Here is a 15,849-nt window from a genome sequence, read left to right as displayed (position 1 = left end):
GCGTGTAATTAGATGTGAACTCCCCCCTCCCACCCTCATTATCACATCGGATCTTCTTTATATTTTTCTCAAATTGGACTTGTATCGTCTTATGAAAATAGCAAGGCAAGTACTAGCCTCGTGCTTGTGTTTTAGGAGAAAAACCCATACGGCTCTACTAAAGTCATCAACAATTGTTAAAAAATAATTTTGTCGAGATAATGAAGGTGGGCGATATTTACCCCACACATCACAATGTATTTAGTCAAAGAAAGCATTTGTTTTAGTAGTGCTAATAGGGAAGGGCAATCAGGCAAACTTGGCTTTAACACAAGAATCACAAAAATCATTTTGGTTTAAACGACTATTTTTAAGAAAATCAGCATAAGAAAATGGTACTTTGGAGATTATAGAAATATATATCTTTGAAGACTCACTGAGTGTGAATCATAAATACGTTGATCATATATATAGAAATATATGTTACTAATATAAATGAATTGAAACAAATCTTTAGAGATCCAGTTAAAAAAAATACTTATAATATTGATGGATATGTAGATTCTTCTACCACCATCCATGTTGTTTGACTATGTAAGAGTGTTGTCTTTCATAAGGGGAGAGTATCTCAATAAATGGCTTTAAAAAACAAATGTGAATTTCAAGAGCTTAAGTGTCAATCTAATTGACTTTGTCAACATTATAGTGACTGTAGACGAGTAACATTCATATTGTCGGTGATGAATGCATTCACCAGAATTATTTGGATTAATACTTGTGTTTAATGCTCACACAAACCAATGGTGGTGAAGTCTTGAAGATCAAAAGAAAAAGAGTTATTTTCCTTAAAATGAATGATGAAGTTATTGATGTGCTACATACTAACTTGCGAGACTTTCCAAAAGACTAACATTTTGGGATTGTGAAAAAGTCTCATAACTTTGTCTAAGCTAAGGGGCGAATGTTTCAAAGTGATATTGTAATAATTTTATGGCTGTGAAGAATCAGAATGATGCATCTTCTGTTCACATGCTAAAGTATTGTGGTCTAAAGAATGTTAAACTAGTACTTGTTAATTATGGTGCTTTGAAAAAACAAATTAACGTGAAACATTTAACAGATACACAAAACATGAATGAATTTCTGTATAGACAAATTTGAACTGGGTTTTCATTCAATATAAGGAAATAATATAACTTATGAGGATTATCTTATAGGGTGATTTAAAATCCTTCTAAGTTGGTAATGTTTGATAACAAACTTATGAAAAGTGTTACTTTATTAGTAAGCAATGATGAGCTCACTTATACAAAGGCGTGGTCTTGTTCAAATCATGAGTTACGAGTTGTCTTTATAAGTAAAGTTAAGCAAACTATATCAAAATGCTAGAAATGTGGGGGAAGCCATTTAAAAAACTACTCTTTAGAAGTATGTAGAAATGGTTATCCAATAGCACTTAAATGTGGAGGTGTCTTGCATTTGAACTTGGGGAAAGTTTAGCAATGAGGATTATTGTAATCCAATCCAACTTTGCAAACACACAACTAAGTGGAGGACAAAAAGGTCGTATTTCATAATGGAGATGTGTTTGCCTCAATGATAAGTGTATCTTACAAAAACAAACATTATAACCAGATTCAGGTGGTCACTAAGGTTATAGTCTTAGAAAGTTAACACTAGGCAAAATTAACTTATAATTTAAGAACACATCATGACAACTAATCTCAACTACGCAAGTTATCTACAGTGACTTGTGATGCGTGTGTGCGTTGCGGTTTTAAATATGAAAGATTGGATATTTAGCTTTGCACAAGATCGTGTTATAAATTTATAAAAGTGATTTCTACTAAAACTAAACACACGCCAAAATAGGCAAGTGTACCTATCGTATATGTAGAATAGTATTGGTAAAAAAAAGTATCGATCCGTGGACACAAATGTTTCTAATAATAAATCTTTGTTTTAGTTTAATCAGAGAGTTTTAATCATTATGAGGCTGATTTTTAAACTTTTATAAAATAGAAATATAATATATATATATATAGGTGACACGAATAGCAATTCTAATTGAGTAATTCAATTATATTAAGGCTTACCATCTATTATCAAGAGTTCACTCCGTTATTCCTTGATGGTTAATAGTTAAGCATGTGATAAACTTGTACTAATAATATGTCACACCCCGACTTAGGGCCTAGGTGTGTGACCACATATTGGTACTTGTTTTGTAAATATATCAGCGTTTATGGGTTAATTTTAGCGGAAGACTTTAGGTTGAATGTAATATTAATTTACATTGAAAATTTACTCGGGAATTAAATACCCGAGTATTAGTTTGCAAAATATATGTTTCTTATTACAAAGATTTTTAGTTATAAAAAACGGAGCCAACTTGTACGCGCTTCTATCTTCACTAAGACTCCAATCCTTGTTAATGCTACTTGTGCTTAACTACCTGCAAAGGGTTGGAAAAATACGTCAGCTATATGCTGGTGAAAACGTATGACTCAATAAAACATTTTGAATGACGATTACAATACAAATATAGTTTTCTTGACAAGCTCAGCGGATGCATTACTACTTCCGGTATGTGTACCACTGCCCTACACACATAACGGTATTCTCTGAGCCAAACGGCCCTGAACAGAGAACTGGCCATGACCGTTGCAGCCCGCGGTTTCTTTGCCTTTTGATTGTTTGATTGGGCTTTAATAGTTATGTTTGGATCCAGACACATGCGTATTCGGTCTGAGTTGATTTTATTCTCTACTTTGTATTATAACGTTTTAGAGATCGCATGATCTCATGTAGACATTGATTGACTCGTTAAGACAAACACCCGTTCGTCTCATTGAGTATAAATATGTTTTGACTGATAAAAAGGTTAACGTATTCACCTGTACCGTCGGGGTTGAAAACCTTGACTGATTGATTGATTGTGAATGATACTTAACCTATACATAAATAGGTTCGTATGAATATTTTGAATGATGTTAAGCTATGATTGTAAGCTTAACCTTGAAATCGTTTATCTTTGATTGTGAATGAAAACACTTGTTTTATGTGACGTTTGATATAGCATGCTTTGGCCTAATAGGTTCAACACGTTGGTAAGTTTCTCCAGGTAAGTAAACGGGTCCCTCGGTTGATTGGGATTTATACGATTACTTTTCCTTAGGCAAGAAACTTACTACTAGTGATATCCCCCTTCCAGTTACTACATGCCCGTCAAAATTAATCTTTTGTTTAACATTACTTCATCATGAAGTAACGTTTATGAAAACTTGATTGTGAATGAATGTTTGTAAAATACGATCAAGGTTAAAGGCCATAGCCTCGATTGATAGTCTAAGCTATAATTCAAATAACTTAAACGTAATCCCTACCTTAACACAGATACTTAGATTGTTAATAAGAAAAAGGCAGGATCTTGATCTACACGCTTATGTGATTGTTACTTGATTATACCTTCGTTTCTTGTACGAACTTCGAGAAAATGGCACGTCGGCTTGTTACGGCAATGGGGCACGCCTTTCGAGGTTATGTGTGTTTAATTGGAGATGTGTTTGGGATGAATGGAGCTCATGCCCGTCACCCACTTTTATAGGCGAATTCAGGACCCCATCGCGGTACGCGATGGGTTCCTTGGGACCCGTCGCGTACCGCGGCGCCGCACTTTTACGCCGCCTTATGCGGTGGTGACACGTGGCCTGTCACAACGTGCCACGTGTTGACATGTGGTTGGATACGTGTCCGGTGACTCATCAAGTCCATCGCGCTACGCGATGGGTGGAGTGTTACCCCGTCGCGTACCGTGATGGGATAAGATTTTCAGAATTTTCAATTTGGTCCCTATACTTATAAAAGTTAGTATTTTAAAGCTAAAACTTATAGGGTTTGAGACGTGGTGTTACATAATTAATTTAAACATCAAGTACACAAATTTGTAACAGGAAATACAAGGATAATACAAGAACAATTAACAACTTGTCCATTTATTAATATAATATAAGTCCTAATGTCTTCTTCGTTTCATCTTCTAATAATTGTACCCGTAACACATTTATAATATAAAGTCAACTAAATGAATAGTTGGTGATTTCACACAACTTTTGATATAAGTACATAAAAATCTACAATTCCATGAGTAGGTGTAAATGAGCAAGTAAAGTCCTTTCCAGTTGGGATTGTGCACCAACATACTCAGATAAGCGCAAGTAAGGTCCTTTCCAGTTGGGATTGTGCACTAACATACTCGGATAATGAGGCCTTTTTCCACTCATAACAATAAATGTCTTGAGCGCAAAGGGGGGCGTATGATCATACTTAATGAGGAAACCATGCACGTAATCTTTGAGCAAGTAAGCAAATAAACACACAAGTCCATGTCACGAATTGTAGTTTGTAAATAATAATTAAACGAAATTGTAATCATGTTAATATGATATATATGCTACCCCCAAAATGTGTAAAATCGTTAAAAAGGGGGTGTGATAAACTCACATGTTGGGAGGCAAAAACGAGCAAATAAGCGAGAAAGACTTAAGCGATTGAATCGACCAAGTCCGGTTCAATGAGCGACCCTAGATATATAAATAACTAGGTTCAAAAAAAGAGGTTTAGAAAAAAATAAGAAAAAAAGGTGGCCGACATGTTCGGTTTATAAATATTAATCAAAAAGTTTGTTAAAAATATATTTTATTATACTTTTTATAAGTTACGAGAAAAAGGCTAATTACTTGATTTATAGTCAAATTATTTTATTTTTAGGAAAAAATATATGTTATAATATTTATTAGTTAATTTTTATAAGTTCGGTTCGTTTCCGAACCAAAATTTATTTAAGAAAACTAGTTAAACCATTGGTTCGTATTTGGTCGGACATGAACCCGGTTTTGAGTCGGGTTTATGTCTAACATATTTGAAATTATAAGATGAATTGACATGTTGGAAATGTTTTATTTGGTTTTATTAGTTTCGTAAAAGTTAGTTTCTTTTTTTTTTATTATTAACATAAAACTTTTATAATCGAACGTTAGACGAGCCGAAAAAGTGGTAGTGAAACACAACCATGACTATCGACATAAAGTGACAATATGGTGATGAACACATGATGTGTTGTAGGGAAAATAATAACTTACTCGATGATGGAAAAAAATAAATTAAAATAAGAACTTGAACGTTTTGACTTTCTTGGTCAAACTTGCTCTTTAGCACAAATTGGGAAGCAAGAACACAATTGACAGAGAGAGACTTTGAGTGAGAAATGAGTTGTGGTGCAAGATTTGTAGAAGTAGAGGCTAGTATATTGTTAGGCCACGATTTTTATACTAAATATCCTTTATTATAGACTGTCTTATAGATAGTTTATCCTTGAAATATACTTCGGATATAAAGGATTGACGATAATTAGGAGACTTCCGTATAATTAGGAGATACGCTATTGAAAAAGTATACGCATGTGGTCAAAGTCATGGAGCGGCTAGTGGAAGACTTCCGTATAATTAGGAGATATTGTTATTATTATGTTATTATTTAAACGAGTAATGATCGACTAGAAAAGGACACTTGTATTCTCACACACACTAGAGCAGACTCAATAACTCTCTCTACACACTAGCTTACATTGTAATCTCGATCATATACTCCAAAAACATTTGTAACCACTTTTCGATTATTAATAAATTCGACGGTGATAGTTTTCATCGTCCGGGGGTTTTTTGTGCCGGAGACCACGATAACCATATAGTAACCGACCAAAGATTATCCTGTTGATCATTGATTAAGATACTTCGACCAAAGATTATCCAATTAATCCTTGACCGGAGCTATTTTGCCAACGATTGCCTTGATAAGTTTTGACCGAAGTAAGACTATCTTGGTTAAGGGCTATTTCCCTCGTAATCACATCTTTGTGTTCACTAATATTAAGCTTACACACTTGTCATTATCGAGCTAGCACCTTACCTCACATAACAGATTTGGATACTTGTCAAAATCCTTCGAAATATTTAGTATAACACAGGTACCAAGAGAAGAAAACGCTGGGGCAGATGCCTTAGCAAACTTAGCCTCATCTCTGAAGATTCCTGAAAATTTGAAAATCCCAATAATCCACATTCTCTCACTAGCAATAGAAGAACAGGAAGTGGGAGAGATAACAAATGACAAAGAAATCGTACTATGGGATCCTTTATCCTCAAACAATAAAGGAGCATGGATCCATCCAATCAAGAACTACATTCAGACTGGAGAAATTCCAGTCATAGAGAACCCCAAGTCCTTCAAACTCAAGGTATCCCAATATATTTTGTTAAATGATATGGTATATTGAAAATCTCTTGCAGGTCCATATTTGAGATGCATCGAGGATCCTGAAATCCAAGAAGTACTCAAGGACTTCCATGAAGGAGATTGTGGCAATCATACAGGCGGAAGAGCACTATTCTCCAGAATACTTAGAACTGAATACTTCTGGCCAACAATGAAGAAGGACGCGGTAGAATATTCAAAGAAATGTGACGCTTGTCAAAGACATGCGAATATCCTTCATCAACCGGCAGAGCCTCTATATTCTATATCCTCCTCATGGCCTTTCATGAAATGGGGTATGGATATTGTAGGCAAGCTACCAAAAGCACCAGGTGGAAGAGTCTTTATGCTTTCTATGACCGACTACTTATCCAAATGGATTGAGGCAGAAGCGTTTGTACAAGTCCGAGAAAAGGAAGTAATATCTTTTATTAAACGAAATATTATAACTAGATTTGGTATTCCTGCTGAAATTGTATGTGACAATGGTTTCTAGTTTGTCGGGAAAAGAACCACTAACTTTTGTGACAGTTGAGGCATCAAAATGATTACTTCCACTCCGGATCACCCTCAAGCCAATGGCCAAGCAGAATCTAGCAACAAGATCATCATCAACAACCTAAAGAAGAAACTAGGATCCAAAAAGGGAAAATGGGCTGAAGAACTTCCTTATGTTCTTTGGGCAGACAGAACTACGCCTAAAAATGCTACAGGCCAAACACCCTTCTCTTTGGTGTTTGGATCAGAAGCAGTGATTCCCACAGAAATGGTGGTCTCTACTGCGAGAACCAACATCCGTGATCCTGGAGCCAATGAAGGAATCCTCCTTGAAGACTTGGATACTATAGAAGAACTCAGAGACCTGGCAAAGATTAGAGTGGCATCTTATCAACAAGGGGTAGCTGGGGCATACAACAAAAATATTAGAATCAGAAGATTTCAAGAAGGAGATTTAGTATTGAGGAAAGCCTTCCAAAACACAACAAATCCGGCTGATGGGAAACTAGCACCCAAATGGGAAGGACCTTATCAGATTGAGTCAGAAGCAGGAAAGGGGGCATATCATTTGCTCACAATGGAAGGCAATAGACTACCAAGAGCTTGGAATGCTATCCACCTCAAGAAGTACTTTTTCTAATCAGGATCCCATATCCTAAGAGGATGTATTATCCTTAGAGAATCAAGGATCCTAAAATCGGTAATATCTATCTGATTACTTATTCATTTTTTATTCTTGATATTCTAAGGATAGTGTATTTTTAACATTTATTTTTTCCAAGTTTTTAAGTAACAATGCAGATTCCCATAAGAAGTTCAATGTCTAAGAGGTTGGCCACCTCTCCCTTACATTCGAGGTACTATCCTATTTCTCTCGGCTTAGCCCACGTTTGGATATGACCCCCGATGGTCATGTCCTCTAAGGTTTAAAGGTTTTCACCTTTCTTATAAATAGAGTTTCTACAATCTCGCATGGAGCGCATGTTATCCAACGTATAGTCCGGGGCAGCGGGACCAGTACACGCTTAGTGGCTAACAATTTCGTTGCTTTTGGCTATATGGAGGATCCTACGATATATGGTAGACGTACAATTTCCTAAGGTTTTAGGGGTTTTCGCCTCTTCCTAAGGGCCTTGTCGCCAATATTAATTCTAAGGTTTTAGAGTTTTTCACCTCTTCTCAAGGGCCATGTCGCCAGTTTAACCCCATAATTATTTGTTGGGCTCGTCCCTCGTTTATTGGGCTTGTCCCCAGAATATTTGTTGGGCTCGTCCCCAGTTTAATGGGCTCGTCCCCAGAATATTTGTTGGGCTTGTCCCCAGTTTATTATTTGGGCTTGTCCCCAGCTTAATGGGTTTGATCCCAGTTAACATTATGAATTATTTGCAACAGAGTTATTAAGTTTTCTGCGAAGATCAAATACATAAGGATCCTGGATCCTAAAACTATCCCTTCAAGGATCATTGAGAATTCAACATTTCTGGTAACTTAGGTCTATCTAGACCTTCTGGTATGATCCCTATCAATTAACCTTTGTGTTATGTTTATTTTAATATTTTTAAACATTTCGGTTTAGAAAGTTATTCCTTTAAAACTGTTTTAAGGATATTTTATCCTAAAATTTACCTTTTGCTAGAACACTCTTATAAAATTCTCATTAATTCTTATAGATATGATTTCCTATTATTTGTTCTTTGAAGATATTCTATCCTAAATGATTTTCTTAAGAATCTTTAATCCTATAAGTCTTTTACTTAAAATTATTTTCCTAGCTATCAATAATGCTAAACTTATATGCAACAAATTTTTGAAAACAAATAAATAAGTAGATAGTCAAAAGATTTATATATATTAACTAGAATAAGCCCCAAGGACTTATCCAAAATTACCTAACCCGGACTTCACCATACGAAAATATGGACCATCCATTCGGGTTAGGTAGAAGTTACTAATTGTTCATAAAGTGCAGGAAATTAAAAACAGGGGCAACAAAGGCTTCATCCCCACAAACAGAGGATCCCTCCACCTTTGTCACCCCCGTCAATTGTCTTAAGGATTATAGATCCTTTACCCTAATTACTATTGTTCAAATACAGACCATGGAAATTGTTTATAAAAACATCAACACCAAATAAAAAAGTGGGCTCGGGCCTTGTCTTTAATATCCTTCATCTCCCACTTAGGCTGCATCATCAACCGCATCATCATCTCCCCCTTTGCCAGCTTCAGCCACCTCCTTAACGCCACTGGTCCCAGCCTCGGTGTTCTCAAGCATCTCCTCGTCGTCCTCACCACCAAGGTCATCAAGAGCGGCTTTCCATTTCTCCACATCCCAAGCCGACTTGTCGAAGGCGGGATCACCGGCCTCCGTCGCCATCTTGATCCGCGCCTGGAAGATCGACCTGGCAGCCCACACCTTGGCTTCATCAGTTGCCTGCTCCACTGCCTCTTGACGCTGGGTTTCGGCTAAGGATAGATGATCCTCCAACTGCTTCTTCTCCTTAGAGAGCTGGGTCATAGCCTTGTCCTTAGCAACCGCAGTCTTCCCTAAACCTGCCATCTTCTCACTCATCTGGAGGATAGTCTTCTCATAATAATCCCTCATCGCGACCACAGCCTATCAACAATTTTTATGTCAAGATTGGGACGATACTGGATCCAAAATTATTAAAGATAAAAATACAATGCACTTACGGAGCAGACAATGTCGTAATGAGTTTCAGGGTCGGAGGATCTCTTCCTCTTTGAAGCTGCAGATTTAGCCCTGGTTGTGGCGGTCTTTGGCTCACAGCTGGTTCCGGCCTTCGAAGCTTCCTTTTTGGCAGTAGGAGAGGTCACCATGCAGTCGATATCGTCTAGGGAAAACTTGAGGGCAGACTTTCCAGATTTCTTGGTGCCTGTGGGAGAAAAATCAACAGATAAGTGTTCTATTTTTATTTTAATTACTTTAAAATTATTAACTTACTTGACATGCTTGAACTCGAGGGTGTCTCACAAAATCCTTCAACAAATCGAGCTTGAAAGGTTCTAACTACGGTATCCAGCTCCAGGAACCGTTTTGCTTTTTCTTCTGCTCCAGATAATTTGCTCAGCGAAGCGAAGTTCTCAATTACAGACAACAAAAATAGTTTAAGGTTAGAGATTGAAAAATAAAGGATCCTGCTACTCCTTAAGGATCCGGGATCCTACCCTTTGTAACCCAAGTTGAAGGGAGATCAATCCCCCCTGGTATCGAGTCGCGCTTAAAAAAGAAAAATTGATTCTTCCACACATAATCATTTAGAGTGGCTTTGGAAATCGGATGGGGCTGTCGGGGCTTGGATTTGAAGATAAAACGGGCAGAACCGAAGGTGGTAAGGGTGTACAGATAAGACAACTCCGGAAGGCCAAAATCGATTTTTTCCTCCTTGATAATTCTTTCGATGGTGCTAAGAACTCTCCAAATCATCGGCATGGCTTGTATATAAGATATGCCGGTTGAATCGAAAAAACTTTGGGTAAAAGGAGGAAAGGGGTATTTGTAGCCGACAAGAAAGGGAGTTGCCGGAAAGCAGACCCAGACCTTGGAATAAGTGTCGCATCTGATGCTGGATTCATAGGGTCGGAACAGGGTATCTGGAGGAAACGATGTGTGAAAACTATCGACCTCGGGATCCGTGAGCTTACAGATTTCAGAAGATGGGTTGGAAAGCAAGCCTTGTGGTTCCATTTCGACCAGTTCAGAACCACCGGAGGAGTGTTCGGAAGGTTTAGAAGGGGTCGGAGAAGAAGAAGAAGCGACAGACATGATTAAAGAAAATAAGAAACAAGGGTTAGGAGAATACCTGATTCGTCGGATGAAGGTGTTTATAATCAAAGTTATAGGGCGGCATATATAGACAGTTATAATTAACCTTGAGGGCTAAATGGTAAATTTTCTGGCAAAACCGTCCCATCGTGCAGGTTACTCAATGATTTTGAATTTCAAAATGACAGCTGTGCTCCACTGTCACCCGCCATTTTGGGGGCAATTGTCAGGCCACGATTTTTATACTGAGGATCCTTTATTCTAGACTGTCTTATAGATAGTTTATCCTTGAAATATACTTCGGGATATAAAGGATCGACGATCATCGGTATTATTTATTTACTAACGATCGTGTTTAGTATGGTGATGTGTTAGACAGGTGTATCAACTTCGAGACGCATTCGCATCAATTATCCTCGTGGAACATCCTATAACTAGAATATGGATATAGGATCCTAATTCAACATAGCTGATTATGGACGAACTCTCTAGAAGATCGAAGTTTAAATATCACCAACGGCTGAATGACTGATTCTTCCGCTTTCCTCGCTATTGAACGAGTATACGCGTGTGGTCAAAGTCATGGAGCGGCTAGTGGAAGACTTCCGTATAATTAGGAGATATTGTTATTATTATGTTATTATTTAAACGAGTAATGATCGACTAGAAAAGGACACTTGTATTCTCACACACACTAGAGCAGACTCAATAACTCTCTCTACACACTATCTTACATTGTAATCTCTATCATATACTCCAAAAGCATTTGTAACCACTTTTCGATTATTAATAAACTCGACGGTGATAGTTTTCATCGTCCGGGGGTTTTTTGTGCCGGAGACCACGATAACCATATACTAACCGACCAAAGGTAATCCTGTTGATCATTGATTAAGATACTTCGACCAAAGATTATCCAATTAATCCTTGACCGGAGCTATTTTGCCAACGTTTCCTTGATAAGTTTTGACCGAAGTAAGACTATATTGGTTAAGGGATTTTTCCCTCGTAATCACATCTTTGTGTTCACCAATATTAAGCTTATACACTTGTCATTATCGAGCTAGCACCTTACCTCACATAACAGATTTGGATACTTGATCCTTACCCGATTTTTGTCCAAAACATATATATAGGCCAAGAATCGTTAAAAACAAGGTTAAAATGAATTAAATTGATGGATAGTCAAGTGGCAAGTCTTAAGCAAGAGTTAATAATGAAATTAAATGGTTTGACCAATAATTAATGAAAGATAAAGATGCTATACATTTGAATATAGTCTAGGTGAATTAATGATCTTCAAAACCAAGTCAAAAGGTGAAACTTATGGGGAAAAGTAATGAAATTGGTCAAAATAAATAAATATAATTGAATGTCATCAAAAAAAATATGAAATTAATCATATTTAGTGAAAGAATAACAAATGAAACGTAATCAAAACATAAATGAACCAAATTGATCTTGACTAAAATTTAATGCTTGAGATAACAATATTAATAAAACATTATGATAATCATAAGAAACATAATGATCATAAATATTCAACAAATTAACCGTTTTTAATAATAACTGAATGTCCGGTATCGAACATTTTAAAAGGGTCAGGTTTTTGGGTTTGAAAATTAACGAATGTTACACCTAAGCAGTCGTGTTAATAATGTTATTTTAGAATGATCAAAACTAGATAAATAGATCATAGCTTATATCTCATCATTTCTAAGTACAACATAAGGATCCATGTTTTATCTTGAGTAAAGTATCAAAGTATTCTTTTTACCATTTCTAGTTTCCAAGAACATGTATTACCATGAATGATTATAAATCATCAACCTTGATGTATTGGATTAAAGTGATAAAACATTTCTTCATCAATGGATAATTGTAAAATAACCATGTACTATACCACACTAAACCACATGTTTCATGTAATCATCAAGTAAAATAAAGTTTCTTCATAGATTATAGATGGTAATTGGAGTTTTAGCTCATAATGAGCATTGTTATGAACATAAGAGATGCTGATAACAAACACATAATTAAACTTAGAACAATCTAACCAAATGTGGATGAATCTCCTCTCTCAATGATGGTGTTGATGATGATGGATGATGATGATGACCTCCAAGCCTTCAAACTCCTCACAAGATCTTCAATATGAGTGTAATGTAAGTGTTTTATAAATGAAAATCGTTTAGAATTCTTATTCAAGCACACCTCTCAAATGACACAAGAGCCACTATTTATAGGCTGTCTGGAGGAAAAAGCACGGCCCCGTGTCTACGTGTCCCAGTTGCATGTTGTCAGATCGTACATGATGACTCACCACGGGGGTGTGCTTATGGAGGCACGCCCCCGTGCTTTTAATGACATGTGCTTCAATTCCTTTTGTCTTTATCTGAAGGTGACCACGGCCCCATGCTTTTATTAACATGTGCTTAAAATCTAGTTATTTTTTTTGTCTTTTCTTGTACCCAGAAGCATGGGGGAGTTTTTCTTGAGGCATGGGGGCGTGTTTCTTGTTTTTCTTGTGCTTTCTTTCGTTTTTCTTCCGTTTCTCTTCGTCTTTTCGCTTGTTTCTTCGTTTGAGGCTTGGGTTTACCTGAAATTACATTTTATTAAGATAAGTAGCCATTTGTGCTATATTAATTGATAGAAGTTGCAGTTTTTAGAGATTATTTGATGCTTAAAAGATGTATAATTTTATATACATCACTTGACAAAGTCAAAGATAATGTTATGGATCCAACAACCTGAGGGTTTAGTAGAGATCAAGTTGTGGAATGAGACTAAAGCCCATGAAAAATGGTATATGAAGGAAACCTAACTTAGTTGACTGGAGATCCCAAGATTTAAGTTCAATAGCACAACCTAATTATATATCTAAGAGTGGTCACTATGGGGGCGTATCTTATGTATAAGTTGACACATAAGCTTATATATATATCCTCCTAAATTATAAAGGGAGTCTAATTACTTCTTAGTCCATTCCTATAACAACAGTGACATGTTGTGAGGCTAAGCATAATATATGGTAAATGATTTGTGTAAATTATTATTACCTTGATGCTTTTAATGATTCATGGATAATCACCTACATGAAAGAGAAGTGGGGTCACTTCAAATCAAATTGTGTGGCGCACAACTCCTAGAGCTTTCACGGAACCAGGCTAGTGTTCCAGGACCATAATGGACACGACAATGAGGGGATGTGCCTGGATAGGGAGAGTATTGTGTGAAGTATATTGTCGTCTATACAAATGGGGGTTTGTTCAAGGACATCATGTCTACTAAACGCTATGAGACTAGGTATGCTTCACAAAGGAAGGATCAAAGCTAACACCTACCTATCTTTCAATACTCAACTATCGAGGTTATATTGGATATTTTGTATGTTACGATAAATCTCCATTCATGTGGGGGATTGCTGGAAAATTAGAATATGGTGAATAGAGATTAATTAGAATAATTAATATTAACTTTTCATTTGGTCATGAAACTATTGAGTAGAGCCTTTTGATGACAACTGATTAATTTTTAATAGATTATTAAATTTTTAATTAAGTGAGACTTTACTCACTCATAACTCTAGTATAGATAATAGGCTATGTGCCCCATTTGAAAGGAGTTAGAAAATATACAAGCTAGAAAATTCAAGAAAAAATTTCATGCATGCATGAAGAGTTATTGGTGAAGAAGAACGCTTGGAAGACTCATATGTCGGGAACATATAGAGATGAGTTTCTCTACTTGATTCCTCTACCTTTTTATTCTATTTTTTCCACAAGTTCTAACACTACAATTTAACCGACGTAGCCTCGGGCTGTGGACATCTCTGGCATTACCAACTGCTTCGGTTGTTGCACCCCGGGAGACAGACACATTGTCTTATGTAGAGGAGTGAAATCTATTTTAAAGGAAGCATGTTAAACATGTGCCTCAGCGTCATCCGTCAAATTTAGTTTATTCATTGTTGCAGCCAAGAGACTACTAGAAGACTTTGTTGTGGTAAAAGTTGAAATTAAGTTCTTGTCAAGAAGATTACAAGAAGATGTTGCTGAAGAATAATTTGAAGACTTTATCATTTGAAGAGCTTGGCTGAAATCATTTAACATAATTGTTATATTTTTCCATTATTTATTTTAGTTTGTATTACGGTACGTGTACTGCTTATTTTCATGTTAATAACGAGAGTATCGTTATATTAAACAACATATATTTAATATATTGAGAGTATCGTTATTATATTATTAATGGAGAGATATTCCATTTTTGTCACCATAATTAAAAATTTCCATAAATGTCCCCAATAAACACGTCTTTGACAACATGTCTGGTCTCAGCGCGTATTTCACGACCTTTTTGGCCACCAAACGCGTCTTTCGGGACATGTTTAGGCTCTAACAGGTCGTGAAAGGCGCGTTTGGTGGCCAAACAAGTCGTGAAAGACGCATTGAGGTCAAACATGTCGTGAAAGACGCTTTGAGACCAAACATGTTGTCAAAGACATGTTTATATGGGGGCAATTCTGTAAACTTTTATTTGGGGAAATTTCCCAAAATAGCCATATTTGACCAATCAATTTATTCCAAAATATTCATATTTGAATAATTTATTTCAAAAATAGCTTAGGTTTACAAAAAATCCCCAAAATAGCCAAAACAATTTACGTCGGATCCGACTGAATTTAAAGCCACCCGATGGAATTTTTTATCCTTTAAAATCGCGTCACGTGTCAATGTTTTAATGGTTCCGACGGAATTTCGTTGGATCCGACTGGATTATAGTGAACCCGATTGAATTCTTCATCTTCCACCTCTCAAACCCTAAACCTCTATAACCAACCCCCATCTCCATCTTTCTTATTTCTTCACAAATCAAGCAATTCAATAGTGCAATCGCTTAGTTTTTCGAGGAGAACACATCCATAGTGTTAAATATCGCTATAGAATTCAAAATCAACCCCCCCTCGAATTGAAAAATCTAGGGCCCGTCGGACAAATCAAACAGTTGGATCCGGCAGAAATATGAACTGAACCGTCAGATCCAAAGTCTTTTCCTCCGACGGTTCGTCTGGCTAATCAGTCGGCCAAAACCTTAAAACGTTGGTTCTGACGGAAAATCATGCTACGCGGCGCGTCAGGAGAAGCTAAATATTCCGTCGGAATAATAATATGGCTATTTTAGAAATTAGTTTTTGTTTTTAGAGTTAAGTGCTATTTTAGTACCTGTGGTCTGGCCAAGTACGCAACTTTAGTACCTATTCTTTATTTTGT

Source organism: Bidens hawaiensis, unplaced genomic scaffold, assembly GCF_021521415.1.
Source record: "Bidens hawaiensis isolate Kalapana, Puna unplaced genomic scaffold, B.hawaiensis_p1.1 tig00003356_1, whole genome shotgun sequence".
NCBI lineage: Eukaryota > Viridiplantae > Streptophyta > Magnoliopsida > Asterales > Asteraceae > Bidens > Bidens hawaiensis.
The sequence above is the reverse complement of the archived record's forward strand: the minus strand, read 5'-3'. Positions refer to the sequence as shown.